Consider the following 24,415-nt stretch of genomic DNA (forward strand, 5'->3'; position numbering starts at 1 on the left):
AAAGACCCGTGGCTTCTACATTATAGCCACAGAACAAACATGTGTTTTATTGATGGGGCATACAAGTACGCCCACTGTGAAAAGTATGTCCATCAGATGCCCACCATCCATGGCCAGACACCACCCAAGCAGCAGGTTGAAAAGGCAGGTATCTGGGTGAGTCTGGGGTTGTTGTTTTCTTTGTATTAGGATTCAGAGGCGCTGGGTATCTCACCATTTCATGTCAATTACCACATCCTCCTCTCACTTTCCTGCCCTTCCCAGGAATTCCCCCTCTTAGAGTTCCTATCAGGCTTTGTCACAAACTCTAACTCTATTCCAAGGCAGCTTGTACCCTGCTTTGCAGAATCACACTCTGAAGTCTCCACCTCATTATCCTGCTCCCCGACTTTGCCAGCCCAGAAGCCAGCAGAGCAGCAGACACCCACTGCTCTAACCTCAGTTATTCTGACTTGCTAACTCGGCTTCAGCCTCTAGTTGAACTGATGATCGACGAACAACCCACAGGAGAACACAAATCACTGCCCAGGCCTGCATTTTCTCTTTTGCCACAGAGCTCCCCGCTCAGCTCCCCAAACAAGCATATCGATCCAGAGCATCCTGTACTCACTCGGGGTCCACAAGCATCTGACATAAGGGTCACCCTTCCCCACAGAGAGGTCCACGGCCAACTGGGCATTTCCCCACAGAAGTCTTTCCCCAGTCCTTCCCTTGTTCTACTGGCTGCTAATTATTGGTTTGCAAACTGGCCCCTACAGGGAGGACAAGGTCTTGGGCCTCTCCAGGTCCCAAGGTAGCAGGTGTAATAAGCAAGGGAACTAGCACAGGACTAGGTCTCCACACCAGCCCGCAACCACTTAATGTTTAAATAGAGGCCTGACCTGAGTTCAGTCACCTATGCCATCCAGATGGTTTCCATGCACTGCTCCCCCAAGACTGTGTCCTTGCAAAGCACTCCTGAGGCGGGGAAAGTGAACAGATGGATGTGCCAGGAGCTGGAGATAGAGGAGCCTAGGATTCCTAACACCTTGTTAGTAGATCAACCGGAAGTTCTGTCCTCTTGTTGACCTCCTTCAGCAAAACACCTGAGGCAAATAGGGCACAGGTGTCAGTCCAGCCTGGACTTCCGGTTTGTATTTGTTCTAGCCTGCGGTGCACTTACATTCTTACCTCCTCCACTGCCTGGCCCAGTTGTTGGCAAACTCATTAGTCAACAGAGCCAAATATCATCAGTACAACGATTGAAATTTCTTTTGAGTGCCAAAATTTTTTAACTTAAACTTCTAACCCCACTTCTTCAAAATAGACTCACCCAGGCTGTGGTATTTCGTGGAAGAGCCACACTCAAGGGGCCAAAGAGCCACATGTGGCTCGGAAACCTCAGTTTGCAGACCACCAGCTTAGCCCATCATTGAAAAAAACTTTACAGAAACTGCTAGATTTCACTCCAACAGTTGTGCAAGGCTGGATTCCTAATCTCTGATATATTATAACCTGTTGATAATGCAGTTATGATTCTCTGATTGAATAGAAGAACATGGTATAGAAGAACATGGAACCCAGGCAATATCCAATAAGCCCAGTCCATTTTGCTAGTCACCATGGCAATTTATGAATTTAATAGGAGTGTGACTCAGTGTATTCAGTTTCACTCCAAAACTCATGCATTAATTAACACTCCTTTACACCTTATATGAAGATTTTCTATTATTACAACTGAAAAATTTTCCTGTGGTGTAATAGTTCACTTAATATATTCCACAATTCCTTGAGGTGTTAATTATGCCCATTACAATCATGAAACATGCAGCAACTGAGGCTTGGATAAAGTAAGTCACGTTTACAAGGTCATATATGGTTCCAGTAGGAGTTTGATTTCAATACAAGTCCATTTAATTCCAAAGCCATCTGTGTTTTGCATGATTAATTAAGATATATACAGGCAATTATCAAAGTGATCCATTGCTTTCTGGAAGACCTTCTACAAATAAAATGGTAGCCATAATTTAAATATAATTTGGAGACATATTGGGCACCTTTAAGAAGCAATAGTATTCTACAGCAAATTACCTCTTCCTGTGACAGGCTGTTGGATTGCATTAAACAATTATTAGTTTGAAGATGGATTCTGGCCAGGTTTTCTGATTTGAGATTGGCCTTTTTTCCCCTCTCTGCCTCACAGGCTATTGATCCCTTGAAGGGGAATTGACTTTTTTCAGCTTTCAGCAGGTTAAGTGAATTGACCAGTTATTTATTGGCACTGGAAAGAAACACCTCAGAGCCCCCATTGTTCACAAAGGTCTTACTTATAGAATGTGATTTGTTTTTATTCCCATAATGTTGTGTGGACATTTAGCTTCATATTAAAATACCATTTACACATGATGTTGTTACACCAGAGAGTCTATTTAAATTTGCATCAAATCTTATAATCTATGTAAAGTGCATCCCTTGGGACTTAAATGGAAGTAAAATTGTGCTTGTATGTATTTCACAATAAATTTAAGACAAACTTTTTTTTTTAAAAAGGCAGTATTATTTAATAAGTGTTGCATAATTTCAAGGACCATTTTCTTTCTTACAATGGAGACATAGTCGCGGCTGGCATTTGGAAGGTATTATAGATGCAAAGAAAATCAAGGCTCTGTCCTTGCAATTGATAGGAGAGAAAGAGAATAGAAGGCAAGGGTAACAAAATAAGCGTGAATGCAAATATTAATGGCCTGTTAAGGCATTCTCAGACTGTGGAGAGGCATGGGACAGGAGTTTGCTGAAGAAGCTTGCCCCTTCCTTGACTTTTCTAAACAAAGTCCTATTCCCCAAATGTTTTGCTAGAGTCTCTGTTTAGTCATTTAGACATGATCTTGTAGAAGCATGTGCTTTCTCAAGAATACTTACCCTGTTGATTGTATCTAGAGGTTAATTTTACCTCAAGCTGGTGTGACAATAAAAGCCTAAGGAGGCAGGCAAACAGTGTGATTTGCTTTGTTCCTAGAGCAAAACAGCCCCTTAGCCTCTCTTTCACAGAAATGAGTGTCAGAGTAATCTATTCATCCATCGCTCAGGGTCTGCTGGTCAGCCCCAGCATCAGACCACAGGGTCAGGCTGCATAACCAGGCTCATCAGTTGAGCAGGGAGTAGTTACAAAAAATACCATTTGTGTTGAGTCTTAAAAACTTGGCAGGAGCTAAGTGGGCAAATAATAAAGATGACAGAAAAGAATTCCAAGTAGAAGAAATAACATATACAAATGTTCGAAGGTGTGAGGATACTATGAAATGAAGTGGGCAGATACTGTGATTGGGAATGTATTATAAAGTATAAAGAGGAAACATATAATAGAGTGAAATCTATGCAAGAGAAGGTCTTTGGGGCACTTTGAAGGTGGGAGTGGCATAATCAAGAGACCACCTAAGAGAAAGGAGAAAATGGTTTGGAGAGGAAGAAAATGGGAAATCAGGAGAACAGTTGGGAGACTGTGATAGTGGTACAGATCTAACATGGTAAGAGACTTAAATAAGGTTGTGGAGGATATATATTTACATTCAGGACTTTGAAAAAAATGAAAGAAATCTACTGGTATAAGATTGGAAAGTATTGTATAAATAAAGCCCCAAATCATAATTTTAAAATAAGTAATAATACATATTTATAAAGTGCTTACTAGGGGAACCAAGAAGTACTTTAAGGGCATCTTTTTTACTCGGAATAACTCCATAAGGTATAATGAAACATAGAGATTAAGCAACTTGCCTGGAATTATCTAGTTATCTTGATATGGCTGGAATTTGAATCCAGGTTGTTTGCTCTGGAGTCCATGCTTTCCTGCATATATTACATGAAACAACAAATTCTATATCCATCTACCTATCTATATAAAATGCTAAGTGACCATCCAACTGCCCCACCAAGTAGCTATGATGTACACTGACAACCAGGGGGCAGACACTCAACACAGGAACTCCTAAGCTGTGGTGACTTGGCAGCAGCAGTTCTCGGTGTGATGCACCCCAGAACCCGAGAGGAGGGAGCCTGATTCCAGGGTGCGTCACCCAAGAATCACCCTCTCACAATCCAGGACCCCTGGGGGAGACACCACCTGCCAGAGGTATCCTGCTCACTCCGTCAATGCCCTTCAAGCAGCAGTGCCACCCCAGGTGCAGCAGGCAGGGAGGGACAGTGGAATATTGGCTCCAGGGCATGTCCAGTCAGTTTCACCCAGTCCTGCCCCTCCCCCACCCTTGTCCCGCAAGCTTCTCATTAATTTCCTTTCAATGTGCAGGGATCTATGCATCTAGTGTATTTTATAAATCTGAATAATATAATTATTTTCCACCACTGATAATTCACATTTTAAAAATTAATGTACAAAATAAGATAGGAGTATTCTAGTCTCAGCTAATGATAAATTTGAGCACATCACTATTTATCTTGTCTAAATTATCTTTAAGGTCTACTACAGCCATATCAATGGATGCTTCTTTATTCATAATGCAAAATATACAGGGTATAACACAAAATAATTCATCATTAACAGTTGTTATTTTTTTTCTGTTTTTTGTTTGTTTGTTTTGTTTTAATCCTTACTGAGGATATTTTTCCATTGATTTCCAGTGAGAGTGGGAGAGAAAGTGAAAGACAGAGAGAAACATCAATGTGAGAGAAATGCATCAATTGGTTGCCTTCGGCATGAGCCCTAACTAATGCCCCAGACCAGGGAGGAGCCACAACCCAGGTGCATGCCCTTGATAAAAATCAAGCCCAGGACCCATTGTTCTGCAGGCCATTGCTCTATCCACTGTGCCAAACCAGCTAGGGTATCACCAATTTTTAGTGTCATCGCATAATGGCATTTATAGAGTGCTTCAAGTACAACTGAACTCAGATCCTAAGAAGGGTCATAAAAAGTTATTTGGACTATAACTCCATAAATGTCAAAATTTCCTTATTTATAATCCCAGTTTTCCATGCAAACCCAGAAATTTGGATGGAGAGAGAAAGAGAATTGTGAGCGGGGTGGGGGTGGGGGGGGTTGTGGATAAGAATGCAATTTATCACAAGCATTTTATAGGCAAAGTTTGGAGCATATTTAGAGGCTAGTCTTTCCTTCCTTTGCCATTTTTACAACTTTAATTTTCTGGATGTGACCACTGTGAATTCCTCTAACAATGTAGAATTTGAGAGAATACATTTTTTAAAAGGAAGTGTATTGGAGAGAAGACCATTTGCTGTGAGACATTAGACTTTCCTGTAAGGGAGAAGAAGGAAGACGTTAGATTTGATAGGACATTAAAGTTTAAAGAATTAACTAAATTAAATTGCTACAGCTAAAATGCACAGAAAAGTTGTTGAACCAATGGTTAATATAAAGGGCCTGTAATCTAATCCACATGGAAGATCCAATACAGCACAATTGAAAGCAACCAGACAACTAAAATCTTCTCTAATGGACTGGATAGCCTAATGGACTGAGATTCTGCAAACTGATTACAGTGTCTTATTTTTATTCTTATTCTTGCTTCATTGATTAGGTACCAAAACCCAAGTTGGTTCCTGAGGTCCTTTTACTCTACCCCAAATCTGGTTATAAAATAAGATTTTTCTCCTCATCTTTAATTTCTAAAACGATTAATGGTAAACTTCCTATTTTAAATAGCCAACTATTAACCACATCAGAAAAATAAAAATGTATATGTGATAACTAAATAATAAGCATGGGGAAATAACTTGCTTAATGATCCTATTAAATTTCAATAACTGGAGACCCATTCTTATTGCTTCAGCTCTCCACCTGTAGGCAATGTCTTGTTCAATGGTTGGTTTGTAAACTAGTCCCCTATACCTGGAGGGCAAGAAGAAACTGAAGAAAAAGGGGGGACAGATTGGTAGGTGACAGGATTAACAAGCAAGGGAATTTATTTCAAGGCTTGTCTTGGGCAATCAAGTAGGACTCAGCACCCATCCACCAGAATCTTAAAAGTTTATATAGAAGCCTTTGCTCAGCTCATTTGCCTTTCAGATGATCTCAGTGACACATGACTGCCTCAAGGCTGTGTCCTTGGGGCAGGTTCTGGTGTAAGGAAGGCAAATTAAATGCATATTCCTACGATGAATGGTTGGGGGTTTGTCTCTGATTGCCTAGGTCAATCGGAGGTCACATTGTCTTGATGACCTCTTCCAGCATCAACTCATAAAGTGGATTGAAAAAGAGAAGTCAGGGAGCCAAGAGTACAGGTAATAAACATGTGGGGTACTTCCTCTTTCATTTTATTTGTTCCTTCTTGGTGTGCTGATCTCATATATACTGCTTTTATTTTGAAGGGTACTGCTGTGCATGCCCAACTTTATGGACTGCAGAGTCAGACAGTACTCTGGTTATGACGGGCAATTCCAGTCACATGTAAACTTGGAAGCTTACAGTAGAGCATTTGGTCTCTACTAAGGACTGTTAACAAGCCAAACACTATCTTTGAAAGGGAGAGTAGTGATCTTTAGAAGGTCACATAGCTTTGCTCAAAATTACTAAGGGACTTCCTAATAATTCATCCATAAGGCCCATTCAAAGGTTCCAGGAAGCATCCCTATTTACAACTGACATGCCAGGAAACATAGAATCTGTTACCTCACATAGCCCAAAGGGTAGGTGGTTTTGCATGGCAGTCTGGATCTGTTGCAGAGCCTTCTTTTGTTCTTAGGCTAGTAAAAGGGAAAGCTGATAAAGGTCCCAGTGGTCCAGGATATGATACAGGGCTGGAAAGTTGATATAATCCTAAGGCAGGAGAATGGAGCCTGAGGGTGGCCCTGTCAGCTAAAATAAAACTGCTTTTGATAAAAAATGCAGTTGCCAACTCAATGCCTGCATAGGAGGTGCCAAGGGATGAGTAGGTTTGCTCTGGCAATTAAAGTGCAGCTGGAAAAGTAGCTGCAGTTAGCCTCAACTGATTAAATGTGTAATAATCCATTCTCATGCCCCAGGATTAGTTGTCTTCTTCACAGCCCAAATAAATGAATTGAATGGAGATTAGTGGAGATCACCACCCTTCATCTTCCAGGTTAAATTTTCCTGGCACTAATTTTTGCATTCTCCTAAGGAATATAGCATTGCTTTGAGCTTACTAGTTTTGTTTGGAGAGAGAGAGAGTTCCAGTGGCTTTCACATAGCTATTTCTTACAATATTAGCTTCACTCGATGACTTAGGAAGCCTATAGCAATGCCAGTTGCTAAGGAAGTTTATTCAAACTTTGCATCCCAGAGTGAGAAATAATAATCATAAAGTGGGCTTGAGGATCCATTAGTCTCACTAATGGATGACATGAGAGAGAAAAAATTTGTTGAACACCTAAACTCCATTAACCTCCTAATTTGAATGGTGGGCCAAAATGGTATTGTCAGTCTACAGTGATTAGTGTCAATTCACAGCCAGTGTCTAGTAATCAAATATTTGGAATATTTTCCTTCCTACTTTGTATGTGTATCTTTTCTCTTAACACAGATTTTACATGAAATAATAAGGTTGTTGGGAGGAGAGGAGGATCTGGGGGAGATAATAGATCAACTGAAGGACTTGTATACATGCATATAAGTACAACCAATGGACATAAAGCTCTGGGGAGGGAGGGGATGTGTGGGAGGGAGGAAGGAGGGAAAAATCAATAAAATATGTAAAAATAAATAAATAAATAAATAAAAAAGAAGGCCTTTAAAAAAAAAAAAGAAATAAGGTGGTTGTCTTTGCATCTGATGGTTCATTCTTCACAGGGAAGGCAATTAGAGGAAAAACCTGAGGAAAGCAAGTGTTGACAAACTGTGGCAAAGCTTACAGGTGCTATCAATAAAAAATGCAATAAAAACACAAGCAAGGAAACAAACCCTTTTTAGATTCAGAGTTTATTACTTATATAGACAATAAGAATAACCATGCCAAAACCGGTTTGCTCAGTGGATAGAGCTGCGGCCTGCTGAATGATTCCAGTCAAGGGCATGTACCTTGGTTGCGGGCACATCTTCAGTAGCGGGTGTGCAAGAGGCAGCTGACCGATGATCCTCTCTCATCCATGTTTCTAACTCTCTATCCCTCTCTCTTTCTCTCTGTAAAAAAATCAATAAAATATATTTTTAAAAAAGAATAACCAAAGTTGTCAGTTAACACCAGAACCTAAGTTGTCAGTTAACACCAGAACCAAAAGGGCCATATGATCAAACAACAGGGGGGTAGGGTACCAGGTTGCTGAAAAGACTGAGCCATGCTCTCGCTGAGCAGCGTTATACACTGCAGGTGCATTTTAAGAGTGGTGAAGTACAATGCCTCCTACTTTATTAGTATCTGAGTGGCAGTGAGAACCAGAAACTACCCAGCAGGTAAGAGGAGGATAGGAAATGACCTTGAAGTCATTCCTCACAAGCTTCCCATGGTCTCACAGTTTAGGACTATCACAGGATGTTTTGCCAAATCTGAGAGCAGCTGTAAGCCTTGCCCATATGGCCTATGTGGAGACATGGAAACTTGCCAGGGCATTAGAGTGGAGCTGTTGTACAGCACCAAGAAGCTGGAATCCACAAGCCTGAGTCAAAAATCACAAGTATAAGCTGTGACTCATAGGACAAACTGAAACTCTCTCTGCTTCAACCCTTGATAAAATGGGTGTCCTTCAGGAGACCCTGGATCCTTTGTCTCAAAGCTAAATACACAAAACAGGTCTGAGAGTACAAGAAGCTAAAAGAGAATCCAGGAAAAAGTGTAGTAGTATGTCTTCTGCCTGGCTAACCAATCACAGGAGCCAGCAAATAAATGGCAAAGTGCGTACATTATCAAATTGTCTCTGCTAACCTTCTGAGTATAGAAAGAAAAAAAATGGCTGTGGCTTCCCTTTCACCTTGCAAAGCCTATCAACGGTATCTTTTGTGGTCAGTCAATGTGAAACATACAGGAAAGGCTATTCTGGAAAACTGCTCAACTGAGCCAAATTGATATTCTATAAATCTACCTTTTTTAGTTTCATGAGGGCTGCCATAACAAAGTACCACAATTTGGGTGGCTTACAACAGATATGTATTTTCTCATAGTTCTGGAGGCTAGACGTGAAAAATCAGGGTGTCATCAGGGACTTGTTCCCTTTAAAACCTGTAGGGGAGATTCTTCCTTGCTTCTCTCTAGCTTCCGATGTTGCCATCATTCCTTGGCTTTCCTTGGCTTGCAGCTGTATCACTTCAGTTTCTGTCATCACATAGCATTCTTCCATGTCTCTCTCTCTTCATCTGGCATTTGCCTCTTTTTATAAGAATACTGGAGACCCAGTCACAAATCTGTGCATGAGCGAGGTCCCTCACCCTGGCCAGCAGTCAGGGCTACCCAGGGGCCAGCTGGCCAGGGGGAGGAACCACAGGAAGTTGCCTGCTGGCTCCCCCATCAGGACTGATGGGGGGCGGCCAGGCAGAAGGGGGGAAGAGGGTCTTCAGGAGGTTGGCTGTGGGAGTGCACTAACCACCAGGGGGCAGCTCCTGCAACGAGTGTCTGCCTCCTGGTGGTCAGAGAGTGTCATAGTGACTGGTTAACTGGTTGTTCCTGTATTTTATATATATATATATATATATATATATATATATATATATATATATATATATATACACATACATATATATATATATATATATATATATAGAGAGAGAGAGAGAGAGAGAGAGAGAGAGAGAGAGAGAGAGAAGGACCCTGATAAGCTCATTTTTTAATATTTTATTGATATTTTACAGAGAGGAAGAGAGTGAAAGAGAAACAGAGAGCTATTAATAGAAACATCATTGAAAGAGAAACATCAACCAGCTGCCTCCTGCACACCCCCAAATAGGGATGTGCCCACAACCAATGTACATGCCCTTGACTGGAATCGAACCTGGGACCTTTCAGTCCACAGACTGACTCTCTATCCACTGAGCCAAACCAGTTTCGACCTGATAAGCTCATTTTAATGTGATTACATCTGCAAAAACTACTTCAAAATAAAGTCACTTCCACAGGTACCCTGGGGGGTCAACTTCAACATATATTTTAAGGGGACATAATTCAGCCCATGATACAAATAGAGGCATTGAGCTTAAATAGGAAGAGAGATTGGCTAAGTTTCATGAACAAGTAGCCTGGCTCTCCAGGTCACCATGCTGAGACCTGACACTGAATTATATCTCAAATAGACCAACCATCTCTTTAATGACAAATACATTATAGTACGCCCTTTCCATATGAGAAGGCCCATAAGATCATCCTCATAACCTGTATGAGTATTTACTACATGATTTTATATCTTCTTCCCAGAGAACCTCAGGCAGTCTACTATGTGAAGATTTACAGTACGCTTGACCCACTGATATAAAATATCATGTGACATAGCTTCTGACTGAGAACATTCTTCATAGTGAAGGCGGTAGAGGAGTAGTTCACACTACAATATAAGCCACCAAAATCTATGGTGATGGTAACAAAGGTGGGTAAGAAGTTAGATGTATAGAGAATTTAGAATGTATAAAGAGAGGCAAAGAGGACGAGACAGGTATGTTCTAAGAACATTAGTAACACTGGCTGTAATTCACCAAACTTCCCTCTTTCAAGTTCCTCCTCAGGGAACCATGAACTAGCTGGTTCCCAATGTGGGTGAAGTACAAGCAAGGAGTGAACTGTGATGGCAAAGAGAGTCTGCTGTTCTGATCTTCTAGATAACTTCTATAGCAACATAGTGGACTGACAGCTTCTATCAGCTTCTGCTCCTTTAGAAAAACTGTGGTGTTGATGCTGAGATTAGAGTTTCCTTATTCTACGACCCGTTGGTGATTGAGAACAGAGGGCGTAGTAGAGTAGGAGCAGGCCTGCCTGATGCAGAACTCCTTCAACAGGCAACCTTTGTTAAGGTCTCCTCGTATGCATGGCTGGGACTTCTCGGGATTATCTGTGGACTGAGGCTTTTCCTATCAAATCCTTTCTCCCCCTTTCACTTTTCAAATGTGTCATATCTGCACTGTGGTCCGAAGGTTTCTCCTACCTTCTCTTATTCCCTCACCATTTATCTTTCACATGTTTTATTCCCAATAAGTCTCTTACATGACTTGTCCTACTTAATGTCTGTTTCTAGGAGAACTAATAAAGTGAGAATAAGAAATTAGAAACAGAAATTATTCCAGTAAAAGTAATACTAAGGTGCAAAGATAACATAAATCTGTAAGTAGGTGAAGTGAGTCTCAAACCATGAGGCTGTCAAAATTCTCATGGAATTTGGACTCTTTGCCCAGCAATAAGGGATAAACTATAATTGATCAAAGCCAACTGTTTTAGATCAAGCATAAAAATGCCATTCCATTTTTTTTAAGGAAATAATTTAAGTGCATGAATGTGAACTAGTTCAAACCAATTAAATAAAATGGGAAAGTGAAGGAGTTCCCTAGGAGTGGGGGTAAAACTTTGGGGAAAAATATTCTCTTAACAAAAGAGACTCAAGAGTAAAATATTTCTTTATTCCCTTCCCTTCTGCTCTTTGGAAGCTGTTCAGAAAGTTGTAATTTTTGGAACTGCACCTGTCATTTTCTGAATATAAGGATGATCTAGAGAATTATAGAATCGCTATAAAACATAAAATAAGTAAGATGCTGAATTATCTAGCCCTCCATTTATCAGGTATTATGTTGCTTATTGCCAGAAGCATCTTAATTGGTAGGAGAGAAGGATTAAGGATGGGAGTTAATAACCAGGACAAAATGTCTCTGTGTGGATTCTACTTACCAAGTGGTATGTGAAAACAGTAGTAGTAAACAATTTATACAGCATTTACTATACCAGCAGAAATGTAGTTTTATTATTTTTGTTATGTGTAATATTATTAACTACTTGCAGCCATGAGGGAAGGTTGGTGATGATTTCCTGCCTCACTTATTAATTCTTATTAAGGATACCTTTAATTTTCAAAATTCCTAGTATTTGACAATGCTGGTAAAGTTAACCTCACACATGTTCAATTTTTGTAATTTTTAAACTTTCTCTCTCATTTTCTTTGTGTTTTTAATTAAGCAAAAATGTGAAAGTATTCAAATGTTATTGGTAAATATATTGTATATTCAGATATTAGCATTAAAATGACACAAGTGTACATTTGGAAGAGTAAATACCCTTTATGGTATCTAAGCTAAAGAATGCAAAGTTGTTAACATCTATGTATAGTATGCAAATTGTCTCCAGGAGCTCAACCAGGGGGTGGGACTGACTCAGGGAAGGGATGGAGGTCCCGGCCCGCAGCTGCAGCTGGCAGCCACTAGGGACCTGACCAGTGCATGAATTTCATACACTGGGCCTCTAGTTATATTATAATAAGCTAAGATAGCTCTTTATTATGTTTAGCATACTAGACATGTTTTTTTTTTTTTTTTAATTTCAGGGGGAACAAGGGAGAGAGATAAAAACATCAATGAGAAGAGAGAACTATTGATCAGCTATCTCCTCCACACCCCACACTGGGGATTGAGCCTGCAACATGGGCATGAGCATATTCCCTGACCTGGAAGAAACTGAACCATGACCTCCTGGTTCATAGGTCAAGGCTCAACCACTGAGTCAACTGGCCAGGATAGACTATTTTATTAGTGTTCTGATAGTAGAACCAGTTTTTTTTTTTCTTACATGTTCACTGAAGTTAAAAAGGCTAATGTTTTTTGCATATCTATTCAAATATCTCTTCACTCCACATAACTTCATCATGTCCACGTGCACACACAAACACATACACACACATGCATGCACACACACTGCTGTTAGAAGATGCTACCTGAAAAAAAAGTTGTTTTTTATTCTAAGATATCAAAACTTTATGATAACAAATAACCATATAGCCTATCAGTTCTCTTGTTATAAGATATTTAAATATAGACAAGAGAAGTCATGACTGTTGACCACTAAGTTCAAACTTGTCTATCCTGAATCAATTTGCAATCATGTTGGAAAGAGAAGAGTACTCTACTGTTTTTACAATGTTGTCCCTGGTTTATAACTTTAGTTATCTAGGGTTAGGGTTTTAAATATAAAAGTGATTAAGAAAGATCACTTCCAACCAACATATGTGGGGACCCAATATTTTCTGCTAAAATCCTGTAGGCTGGAAATATCACCTGATATACACAAAATAAAGATTGAAATTTTATCTATGAACCTGACAAGTTTTTCAATAAATATATAAAGTAATTTAAAGTTGAAGAAGTAGTTACTTGTGCGCTAGTCTTATTGTGTGGTAAAGCTCCAAAAAACTCAAAAAAGTATTTCATTGAGTTAAAGTTTAGATTGGATTTAGAAGTATATCTCTGATTCAGACATTTCTAAAGCCACAAAAATAATCAATTTATCTTAGAGTAGATAATTCATTCTACTGATCTCTACCTCAGAGGAAAAAAAAAATAGGAAAACATGTGTTTCAAAGGGGTAGGTCATAGAATTAAGAGTTGTGAAATGTTTACATATAATGTGAGTATATACTATGTAATTTTTTTCTTAAACAAAAATAGGAAAAAAAGTTTTTGTTGAGTTTTTGTTGTTTGTTTGTTTGTTTGTTTGTTTGTTTTTGGAGGGCAGGATAGTTATAAATATCTGACGCCAAATAATGTCTTTCATTATTCATTATTGGTCATTCAAAACCTTTCTTTCATATACCTTTTTCTCTTCTAACCCTATGTAAAGTACTGAGAATAAATGACTTAGCTTAGTTTAGTGAGTGTTCCATAAGTTAAACAAGTACAATTCACTAGAATGAGTAGAGAACATTAGAGAGATGCATGCAATATGTATGCAAGCCTATAGGAATGGCATCTCAACTAACCTGGGAGGTGGGAGAGACTTTGGCTGAGATGATACATGAGAAAACTCACAAAAACATATCAGCAATCAGTAAATGAAAAAAATACTCATTTATGAAGAGCAAAAAGGAAGATCTAAATGCCACTGGAATCTGAAAACTAGAATAATGGTTATGCGTTCTATATGGAGGGGTGGAGGTTGAATTGAGTAGTTGAGGTAAAAAGAGGAAGATAAACTAGATGAACAAAGGTGTCCTTATTTTTCAATTAATATTTTATTGAGAGGAAGGGAGAAGGAGAGACATAGAAACGTCACTGAAGAAAGAGAATCATTGATGGTTGCCTCCTGCACGTCCCTCACTGGGGATGGAGCCCTCAACCCGAGCATGTGCCCTGATTGCGAAATGAACCAGTGACCTCCTGGTACCTACGTTGATATTCAATCACTGAGCCATGCTAGCAGGGAGGTTTCGCTTTTTATAATCCTATCTTATTTTAAAAATTTTAACTTTATATTTTAATTTATAATTATTAAATTCACTCATTTTTATGTACAGTTCTATGAAATTTGACAAACGAATATTTTGTAACCACTACCACAAATAAAATACAGACCATTTTAACCACCCCAGAATATTATCTCAACCTGCCATTTTGTAATCAATCCCTCTCCCCATCTTCCTAACTCATAAATAATGTTTAGAATATAACACTCGAAAACAGGTAATAAACACAAGCTGTTGCTGGATCTCTTAGGCCAATGGTTGGCAAACTGCAGCTCATGAGCCACATGTAGCTCTTTGGCCTCTTGTGTATGGCTCTTCCACAAAATACTATGGCCTGAGTGAGTCTATTTTGAAGAAGAGGTGTTAGAAGAAGTTTAAGTTTAAAAAATTTGGCTCTCAAAAGAAATTTCAATAGTTGTACTGTTGATATTTGGCTCTGTTGACTAATGAGTTGACCACTGGCTTAAGCAAATTGATGCCTCTCTCTAACATGTGTCCTGTGTATGTTGATAAATTTGTCTTTTTTTTTTTTTAGATAGACATTGAAGATTAGAAATGCCATATCTCATCTTCTGGGAGCAGGAGAATGAGCTGGTCATCTTCCCTGGTTGTAAAAAAGATACTGTTTAGTTTCCCAATGCAGCTATGTCAAATTGCCACAAACTCAGTGATTTAAAATCACAAACACATTTTCTTGTAATTCTGGAGCTCAAAAATGTAAAATAGGTCTTACTGTACCAAAGTCAAGGTGTTATCAGCTGGGCTGCATTTCTTGAAGAGGTCTTAGGAGAGGGGGGGGCTGTCTCCTTGCCTTTTTTTTTTTTTTTTTTTTTTTTTTTTTTTTTTTTTTTAGTTTTAGTTTTAGCTAGCGGTCCCTTCCAGCAATGGCCAGTTGTCTTTCTCACACCACAACACCATAGGTTTGCTTCTCTGATGCTAACTTTTCTGCCTCCCTGTTTTCCTTATAAGAACCCCTGTGGTTACAATGTTCTCACTCAGATAATCCAGGATAATTATCAGACCTCAAAATCCTAATCACATCTTCAAAATCTCTATCACCCTATGAAGTAACCTAGTCACAGGTTCTAGATACTAGACATGGGCGAATTTGGAAGTGGTTCTATGCTGTCTACCATGGGTTTATAACACACTAGTTAAATATTTGGCAGAAAGTTAGATCTGAATCCTTTCACCATGTATTATGTAAGGTTAGGGGAATACTTACCCATTCTAGGCTTCCATTCCCTCGTAGATAAAATGAAGGTGCTAATTGAATCTACCTCAAAGAGTCTGTGGATGTATTTTTTTTAAAAATAAGAATAATACCTGTGAGGTACTGGGCATGGAGTGTAGCACATAGAATATACTCAATATATATTAGCCACTATAATAATACCACTAAGTGACACAAGAGTAAAATGCAGAATTATGCAAGCTTACTTGACAGTCACTTCACTGTTTTGACTCTAATTCAATTAGCAGTCAGAAGTTTCCTTTCCAAGTTTAGACAGTTTTAGATTTTTCAATTTTCTCTTTATTCCTTCATTAGTAAAACTTTAAGCTATTTCACTCCATCAAGAATTCTTATGGATTCTTTCTCTTATGACTGTCATGACAAGAGAAACCTCCATATGTGAGTCATATACAGTTATAATTTTAACCATGGTATCATTTAAATGTATGAACATTTCAAAGAGGAAAGGCCCAGGAACAGAAATCTCAAGAAAGTAATTGTGAAGTGTCTCAAAGTTGACATTTGTGTAAGTTATTAAGGTTTTGTCTCTTAGCTCCAAATTCATCCTTCTGGTGTGTGCATGCACGTGTGTGTGTGTGTGTATGTGTGTGTATGTGTGTGTGTGTATGTGTGTGTGTGTGTGTGTGTGTGAAGCTGGAGCTGGGACTGAAAATTACCTTGTTCCTTTGCCAGCTGGTGTGCTGTTAGGTTTTTGCCAGTAGAAATAGCTGAGAAAATTGAAGTCAGGGAGAGATGAGAAATAATTTACTTGTTTCTATTTACTTGACTTTCATATCATCTCCACAAGGGACTCATAGGGTGATAGCAGGAGCTAATTCTAGAAGCAGTAGGGTCCCGTGGAACTTTCAACCCTCTCAGAACTGGCCTTATGGAGTCCCCTCAGAGGTATTGGCGTCAGCCTTTGTCACTTTCTCCTCAGAGGTTCTAGCTCTGCAAGTTGCTTTCTAGTGTTGCTGAGACATCAGCACCTGTTTTACAGCATAGCCTCTTCAAAAATCAGGTGTCTAATGCCATAGGCCTCTTCTCCAGATTTAGTTTCTAATAACCTGAAAATGGCCCTCTTCTTTCCCCTTTCCTAGGAACATTAGCTGCTCACTTTCCTGGGAATGGAATACCTCAGAGTTTCCCTTTTGAATTTGAATTTCATTCAACCAACTTCGTATTTTATTTATCTCTGCTAAAATAATGAGTGGTTTCTTTTCTTCTTTCTGACTGTATCCTAAGCAATAGGTTAGCCCATTTTTCTCTGATAGCACGAGCTAATTCCAGCAACAGTGGGGTCCCATGGAACTTTTAATACTCTCAGAACTGGAGCATTGTGTATTGCTCTAATAGTCCTCCTATAAAGTCCAGGTTGTTTTACTTCATGGAACCACCATGGATTATTATATGCCCAACTACATTTTTTAACCTAGTATTTTTCATGCCTTAACATAGCACTTGAGAAATCTCTCATCCATTAGAATGGCAATTTTAAACCAGTGTGCCTCAAAAAAAAAAAAAAAAAAAAAAAGCAAGTAGTGCCTGACTAAATAGTCAGTGCCCTTTTCTCTGTTAGATTGTCAAATAAAAATATGGCAATAGCCAACACAACAATAGCCATCTCATGTGAATCAAAATTATAATTATTTTTATCAGATCGGCAAAAAAAAAATGTTTTGATGTGCTGCAGAACTTCAACAATTAGTTTATGTGCTCCATGAGATGACAATGGTTGAAAACCACTGCAGTAGGACAATCTATGCAGCCCTCAGAGAGGCTACCCTGTCTGCTTCTCTCTAACTACCTGCCCTTCTCCCTTTTCAGTGTTTCCCAAACTTTTGACATATGTGTACCCCTTCTATAATTTTCGTAACACTGAGTACCCCTCGTACTCATGAGAACATAGAATTAGGCACATGTGCATATCCCCACCAAACTCCAGTGCAACGAGTACCCCCACCAAACTCTTCCCGTGCCCCTGGGGGTACGCGTACCACACTTTAGGAAACACTGCTAGGTGATCGTGGTCTGAGCTCAGTTGCACACATCTTTCACTTCTGCCAACAAATGTAACTTCTTGAGTCCCCACTTTTCCAATGCCACCAATTACTAAACATCCAAGGAGCCTCTTATTATGTGGATCCTCTCATCTCTGAATCCCCTTGATCACACTTTGCCTTAATATTCTTAGTGCTTGTTTCTGGCTCTCAGCTCCAGGAGTTTCCCCTCTTAAGCCTCTTCTATGGATTTCCTGTTGGCCTGGATATCAGTCCTCATGCCATCCCTAACCTCTGTCTTACATCAGTTCTCATCCTCGTAGCTGTTTCTCCAGCTGCATACATCTCAACTAGCTGTGCCCTCTTTTGTTAACATTAATGCAGCCCTGGACACTGAGCCTAATTCTAAGGTCATGTAGAACAATGCAGGAAAAAGCCTCTGCCTTGGGTGGATTTTAAAAGGTGGCACCCTTAGAAGAGCAAAATGGGTCTATCTCAGAGTCCTGTCTTCATGCTGTGTCCTTTAATATCTTTCTTCATAGGTTAACCGCTTCATAGTTTAAGAACATTCTTCCTAATTACACCCAAATATTAACTCCACAATTTAAAAAGTTAAAAAATGCAGGAAGTCTTCTTATGGGGAACAATGGCTTCCCTGCTTCTCCCTTAAGAAGGCTTTTGCCCCACGGTTCTTGCAACTCAACATTTGAAGACCCCTGCCCTATTTATTTCTGTTCTTATTCCAACTTTTCTGCCCATGACTGCACCCTCTTCTTTCTCATATGTCTACCAGATATCTCAGTGCTAGCTGCCCCCTTTCTGTTCCCTTTAGACACATGACAGTCCTTGCTCCAGGTTTCTGAGCAAATCAGACTGTCACAGTCAGATGCAATTCTTTCCAACTACCTCTGACATTTAAAACTCTACCTTCTACCTAACTGAAGTGCTTTTTCTTTTCAGACATTTTTTCCTTTCAACCGACATCATTTCCACTCACGCTTATCAGTTTCCTTTTAAAATATTTTTAATATATTTTATTGATTTTACACAGAGAGGAAGTTGAGAGGGACAGAGAGTTAGAAACGTCGATGAGAGAGAAACATCGACCAGCTGCCTCTTGCACACCCCACAACCAAGTTACATGCCCTTGACCGGAATCGAACCCGGGACCTTCAGTCCGCAGGCCGACGCTCTATCCACTGAGCCAAACCGGTCCCAACTCCTTTTAAAATATTTTTATTTAAATAAAATCAAAAGCGAGTTCATTTAGGAAAATAATAATGAGCATGCTATGCAAATACAGCAAAAATGATGAAAGCATTATGCCAATATCTAATGTGTCATAAACCATTTTCTGAGCTACCAGATAAACAACTCTATTAAGGAAAAACAAAAACAAAAATAGTCTGCTGGTTTGGGGTGATGTTTTAATGTTCCAGGGTATCACTGTTTTCTTTTATAATTTACCTAAACTATTATATCAGGAGCTTATTTATTCTGCTGGGTGAAGATGCAAATTTCATCAACTGACATTTTTCTGGGGGGAAAAAAGTTATTATCTTCTGTTTTTTAAACAACAGAACAGTATTTATTAATTGCCTTACAGAATATAATGAGTGCATTATTCACCACTTCTGAAATCTTACTGATCACCACTTGGTTTTTCATGTTTTTTTTTTTTTTAATGTATTTTTTATTGACTTTTTACAGAGAGCTAGAAACATCAATGAGAGAGAAACATCGTTCAGCTGCTTCCTGCACACCTCCTTTTGGGGATGTGCCTACAACCAAGGTAGATGCCCTTGACTGGAATAGAACCTAGGACCTTTCAGTCCCCAGGCTGATGCTCTATCCACTGAGCCAAACAGGTAAGGGCACCACTTGTTGTTCTTATCTATGGGAAGTTTCCAGATTTCCCTGGAAGGTAAATCCTCAAAACCAAGATATTAGAGTTGAATTTAAACAACCAAGAGCTTGCCTATAAACTCACAATCATACACTTTAAGTTTCTATTATTGATATTTGTTCTGTTCTCGCCAGCTTAAATATCTCCTCTTGAAAGAAAAAAAAAAGCAATATAGGTTTAGGTAGACATATTTTTAAAGAATGTCTGTCTTTAGCAAACTGATTTAATTATTGTTGTTTTTTAAGTACCTGTAAATATAATATGTAATTACACTTGGAAATAAATTAGAAAATGTAATATCCATGCTGTCACTTTAATGACCATACTATGCTAATGTATTTGTCTGCAATAGCCCTATTTAACCAAAAACACAAACAATTACACTTTTAATTATGTATTTGAAGAGTTTTTATCTGATTATAACTCAATGTCAGGTTTCCTATCAGGGTGTTTCTAATGTTTAACACTAATATTTAATGTCTGTTTAAACCAGTGTTTACATTCGGGCTGAAATCCAAATTGAGAGTTCCTTTATAGTTTTCTCTCCACCCTGGGAAAATTCTACCCACTTTAGGAAAGTCTAATAATAGCTAGCAAAACATCAATCTGAGCTATATTAACACAGTGATGAGAAAAAGTAGGTTAACAGTGGTGAGTACATGAAACAGTTTATTTTTTATTATTATTTATTATTTAATTCTTGCATTATTTATTATGATTATTATTAACCTACTTTTGCCCACCCCTGCATTCAAATTTTCTTGTCATAATTAAACTGTGCCTAAATAAAACTTGGAAAATAATGTAGTAATTGATTTGAAAGGATAAAGTTAATGCAGAAGAGCTATCTGCAATTTGGGCAGTATATAGATATTGGTGGTATGCGATAGCCTATGGTGGTGAAGAACATGGCTTCTGGAGTAGAACATTTGAGTTAAAGTGCTTAATCTAGCACAGTATGTGTTCCTTGAGACAATGGAGTTAGTCTCTTTGCGGGGGCAATAAAAATGAAAGCCACAGCTTGGCTGGTGTGGCCCCGTGGTTGAGCATCAACCCATGAACCACAAGGTTACTGGTTCAATTCCTAGTCAGGGCACATGCTTGGATTGCAGACTCATTTCCTAGTCCGGGGCATGTAGAAGACAGACAGTCAATGTTTCTCACTCATCAATGTTTTTCTCTATATATCCCTTTCCCTTCTTCTCTCTCTAAAATCAATAAAAATACATTTAAAATAATTTAAAAAATACATGGCACAGCTTTTTGGTAAACCTATGGTGGAATGATGTTTATAAGTCCTATAGGAAAGAGGCTCAAGTAGATATAGATGACTCTCAATAATGGTAAATACTTTATTAATACTATTTTTATTTAAAATCCCTACAGAATACCAGTCATTTTTATGTTAAAAAATCATCTGTAGCAGCAAGGTGAAAATAACAAAATGGACATTAACAATAATACATATCTTGACTCAGGGTTCAAAGAAAAAAAGGCAAAAAGAAGTTGTATCCTTATACTACACTAGACGCCTGGTGCACAAAATTCATGCACTGGGGAGGGTTCCCTCAGCCCAGCCTGCACTCTTTCCAATCCAGGAATCGTCGGGGGATGTCTGACAGCTGGTTGAGGTCCAATCCTGATCCCTAAACTGATAGTCAGAAATATCTCTCTCAATATGGGACCACTGGCTGCTAACTGCTCACCTGCCTGACTGCCTGATCACCCCTAACTGCCCCCCTGCTGGCCTGGTCACTCCAGACCGCCCCCATTGCCAGCCTGGTTGCTCCCAACTACCCCCCTTCTGGCCTGTTGACCCTCATTGCCCCCATTTGCCGGCCTGGTTGCCCCTTACTGCCTCCTCTCTGCTGGCCTGGTTGCCCCAAACTTCACCCACTGTGGGCCTGGTCACCCCACGCAACCTGCTGCTTGGTTGTTTGGTCGCCCCTTCCTAATCCCCCTGTTGGCCTTGTCACCCCACTCAGCCTATTTGTCATCTGTTCATTTGCAATGGTTGCTTAAGCTTTTATATATATAGATATTCATTTACAGTGTCTCACAAAAGTCACAAATAATAAAAATTGGTAATATGCATTGAATACTCACTGTAAATCAGGGATGGTATAATCACAACAATACAGCCAGCCTCTGAGGTTATCTTCTTATATATCATGAGTCATAGAATGGGAAATTATAGTCTTCACTTAAAGTGACTAATTCCATAATAAGATTGGTACCAATATTTGAATGCAGACTTGTCAAATTTTAAAATATATGTCAGTTCCTGTAAATGAAATGGAATCACCTCTTGAAATGCCTGTGGGGGAGGGGAGGGGAGAGGCAGGGGGCAAGGTGTCCATAATTGGGTAAGGATAACCAGGATTGATTCTGAATTCGCACAAGGTTCATGCCCACCAATTGAATTTTTTTTTAATTCAGACAGAACTTGGATCAGCCTAGCTTAGATCTCATGGATTTCCTAGAGCAGCATATATGACTGAGAGAACAGAACACCACATTATAAACATCTTGGATCCCAGGTCATCCCTGTGTTCAGAAGGATGTGGTCCAGACATTGGCAGCCTCTACTAATCCCTATACTAATCCCTATGGATGGAAAAACATTTTCCAGAAAATGCTTTTTTCAGTCTTAAGAGAGAAATAATAGCTTTCCCCTACTAGTATGGTCTCTTCTTGCCTATCACACCCTTCCTGCATCAGATAGTAGTGACTTTCCCCTGGAGGACACTGAGAATTGGTTTGGGAAACCAAGCAAGGGATAGATTGGTACTTCTACCTTCCCTCTCAGTTAATGGCTTTCTGGCTTATCTGCTACCAGCATACTGAAATAATAGAAGGAATACTGGAAGGAGAGTACAAACTTGGGAAAATAGAAAGGGAGCCAGAAGGTCAACAATGGAGAGCACAGACATTTTCTTTTCACATCCTCTTAGGAATCTGGCACAGCACTTGGAAGACTTCTGGCTCCTGCTCTATTTCTGCTCTGGAAATACTAACTCACAGGTGTTAGGAGCCTTAAATTTTTGCTCGATTCTTCAAACCTGGGAGCAACATTGAATCAAAACACCACTCCTAGGAGCAGGGCATGGCCTTGGGAAGAGCCTGTTTTTGTCTTCTCGAGGTTAAGCAAGTTCTATAATGTAACTTTCTTTCAAACACAGTTATGTACCAAGGCAATTAGGAATATCTCACGGATTTTACATCCATTTTGGTTAATCTCTGGTCCCTGCACAAAATTATTGAGGAGCGTAAGCATATTACAGAAATCATGAGTCATGACCTTCCAACCTTGCCACCTAGTTTCACAGGTGGACAGATCCTTGAGGATCCTAGGCACTCTGCCTTACCGAAAGTCCCCAGAGGACTCTAAAATTTGGGGTTCAAAAGGTCTGACAGTTAAATTTCTGACAACTAGAATATTTGACCAATAATAACTCATATTTTTTTTAGGAGGTTGGATAAGATAGGCTTAACTTTCTTGGAGGTTATAATGATTTATTTTATGTATTCAAAGATATTCTAGACAGATGTGGACCTTGTCTTACCATAAAAGCAGATGGAGCAATGACTTAGAGTATAAACTAATACTCAGGATTTTATCTAACATGTTTCTCTGCTGGGAAGTCCTCCTGGGTTGATGATAGGAAGCAGTAGAAGTGATGGGAAGGACTTTGATGCAAAATAATTTATGCCTCAAAAGTATTTGGATAAGGCCCGGCTGGTGAGGCTTGGTGGTTCAGCATCAGCTATGAACCAGGAGTTCTGTGATTGATTCCCAGGTGGGTTACATGCTCAGGTTGTGGACTCAATCCATGTGAGGCATGCATGAGGCAGCCAATCAATGATTCCCTCTCATCATTGATGTTTCTGTCTCTCCCTCTCCCTTCTTCTCTGAAATCAGTAAAATTATATATATATATATATATATATATATATATATATATATATATATATATATATATACTTTAATATATTTTTTTGACTTTTTACAGAGAGGAAGAAAGAGGGATAGAGAGTTAGAAACATCCACGAGAAAGAAACATCTATCAGCTGCCTCTTGCACACCCCCTACTGGGGATGTACCCACAACCAAGGTACATGCCCTTGACTGGAATGGAACCTGGGACCCTTCAGTCTTCAGGCGATGCTCTATCCACTGAGCCAAACTGGTTTCGGATATATATAACCTGAGAGCCACTCAGGAGTGAGTTGAAAAGATGAGATCTTGCTGAACTAGTCATTTTGAAACAAAATCTTTCCTGTTGAAATTGTCACTGTCATTTTCAACATTTGGGGTAAATTAATTCAAATTATCAGCTTCTGCAAGTCACCCACCATTACTTAAGATCTCTGGCTGCATTGCCCGGATACTAGAAGAATTGTGTCCTTTTCATCCTCTCCTTCCTCTGTACAAATGAAGGAGCTCACTTTACAAAAATGCATCAATCACAGGCTCTTAGTCCCTGTGCAATGATCCCATCGTCAGTGTGAATTGCCCTCATTCTGATATTTGTACGGTGACAGTGTGCCATCATATCTTAAGAATGAGAAGCGTCATTGTCAAATTCATTATCTCAACAGGGAATGTTTGTGATGATGGGACTGCCAGGCTTCATGAAGCTGTCCACATTTCTTCCACTTTATTAACATGACCCAATTCAGCATCCCTCAGATCATAATGCATTTTTATTTTAAGTCACTTTCTAAGTGAGTCAATTTTTGATTTTTAAAACCTTGTTGATTTAAACTTATTTTAACACTCACTGAAATAATATCTTGTATTTTAGCAAAAAATAAAAAAAGAGACCTTCTCAACTCAGCTACCTGAAAGAGGAAAATGTAATAAAGGAAGAAAACTGAGGAATGAAAAGCACTAGTTCATTTACTTTTTCTTCCAACTATTAACTTTTTTTCTGCCATTGTTAAAAATCA

The sequence above is a fragment of the Pipistrellus kuhlii genome, unplaced genomic scaffold, assembly GCF_014108245.1.
Source record: "Pipistrellus kuhlii isolate mPipKuh1 unplaced genomic scaffold, mPipKuh1.p scaffold_m20_p_1, whole genome shotgun sequence".
NCBI classification, from domain to species: domain Eukaryota; kingdom Metazoa; phylum Chordata; class Mammalia; order Chiroptera; family Vespertilionidae; genus Pipistrellus; species Pipistrellus kuhlii.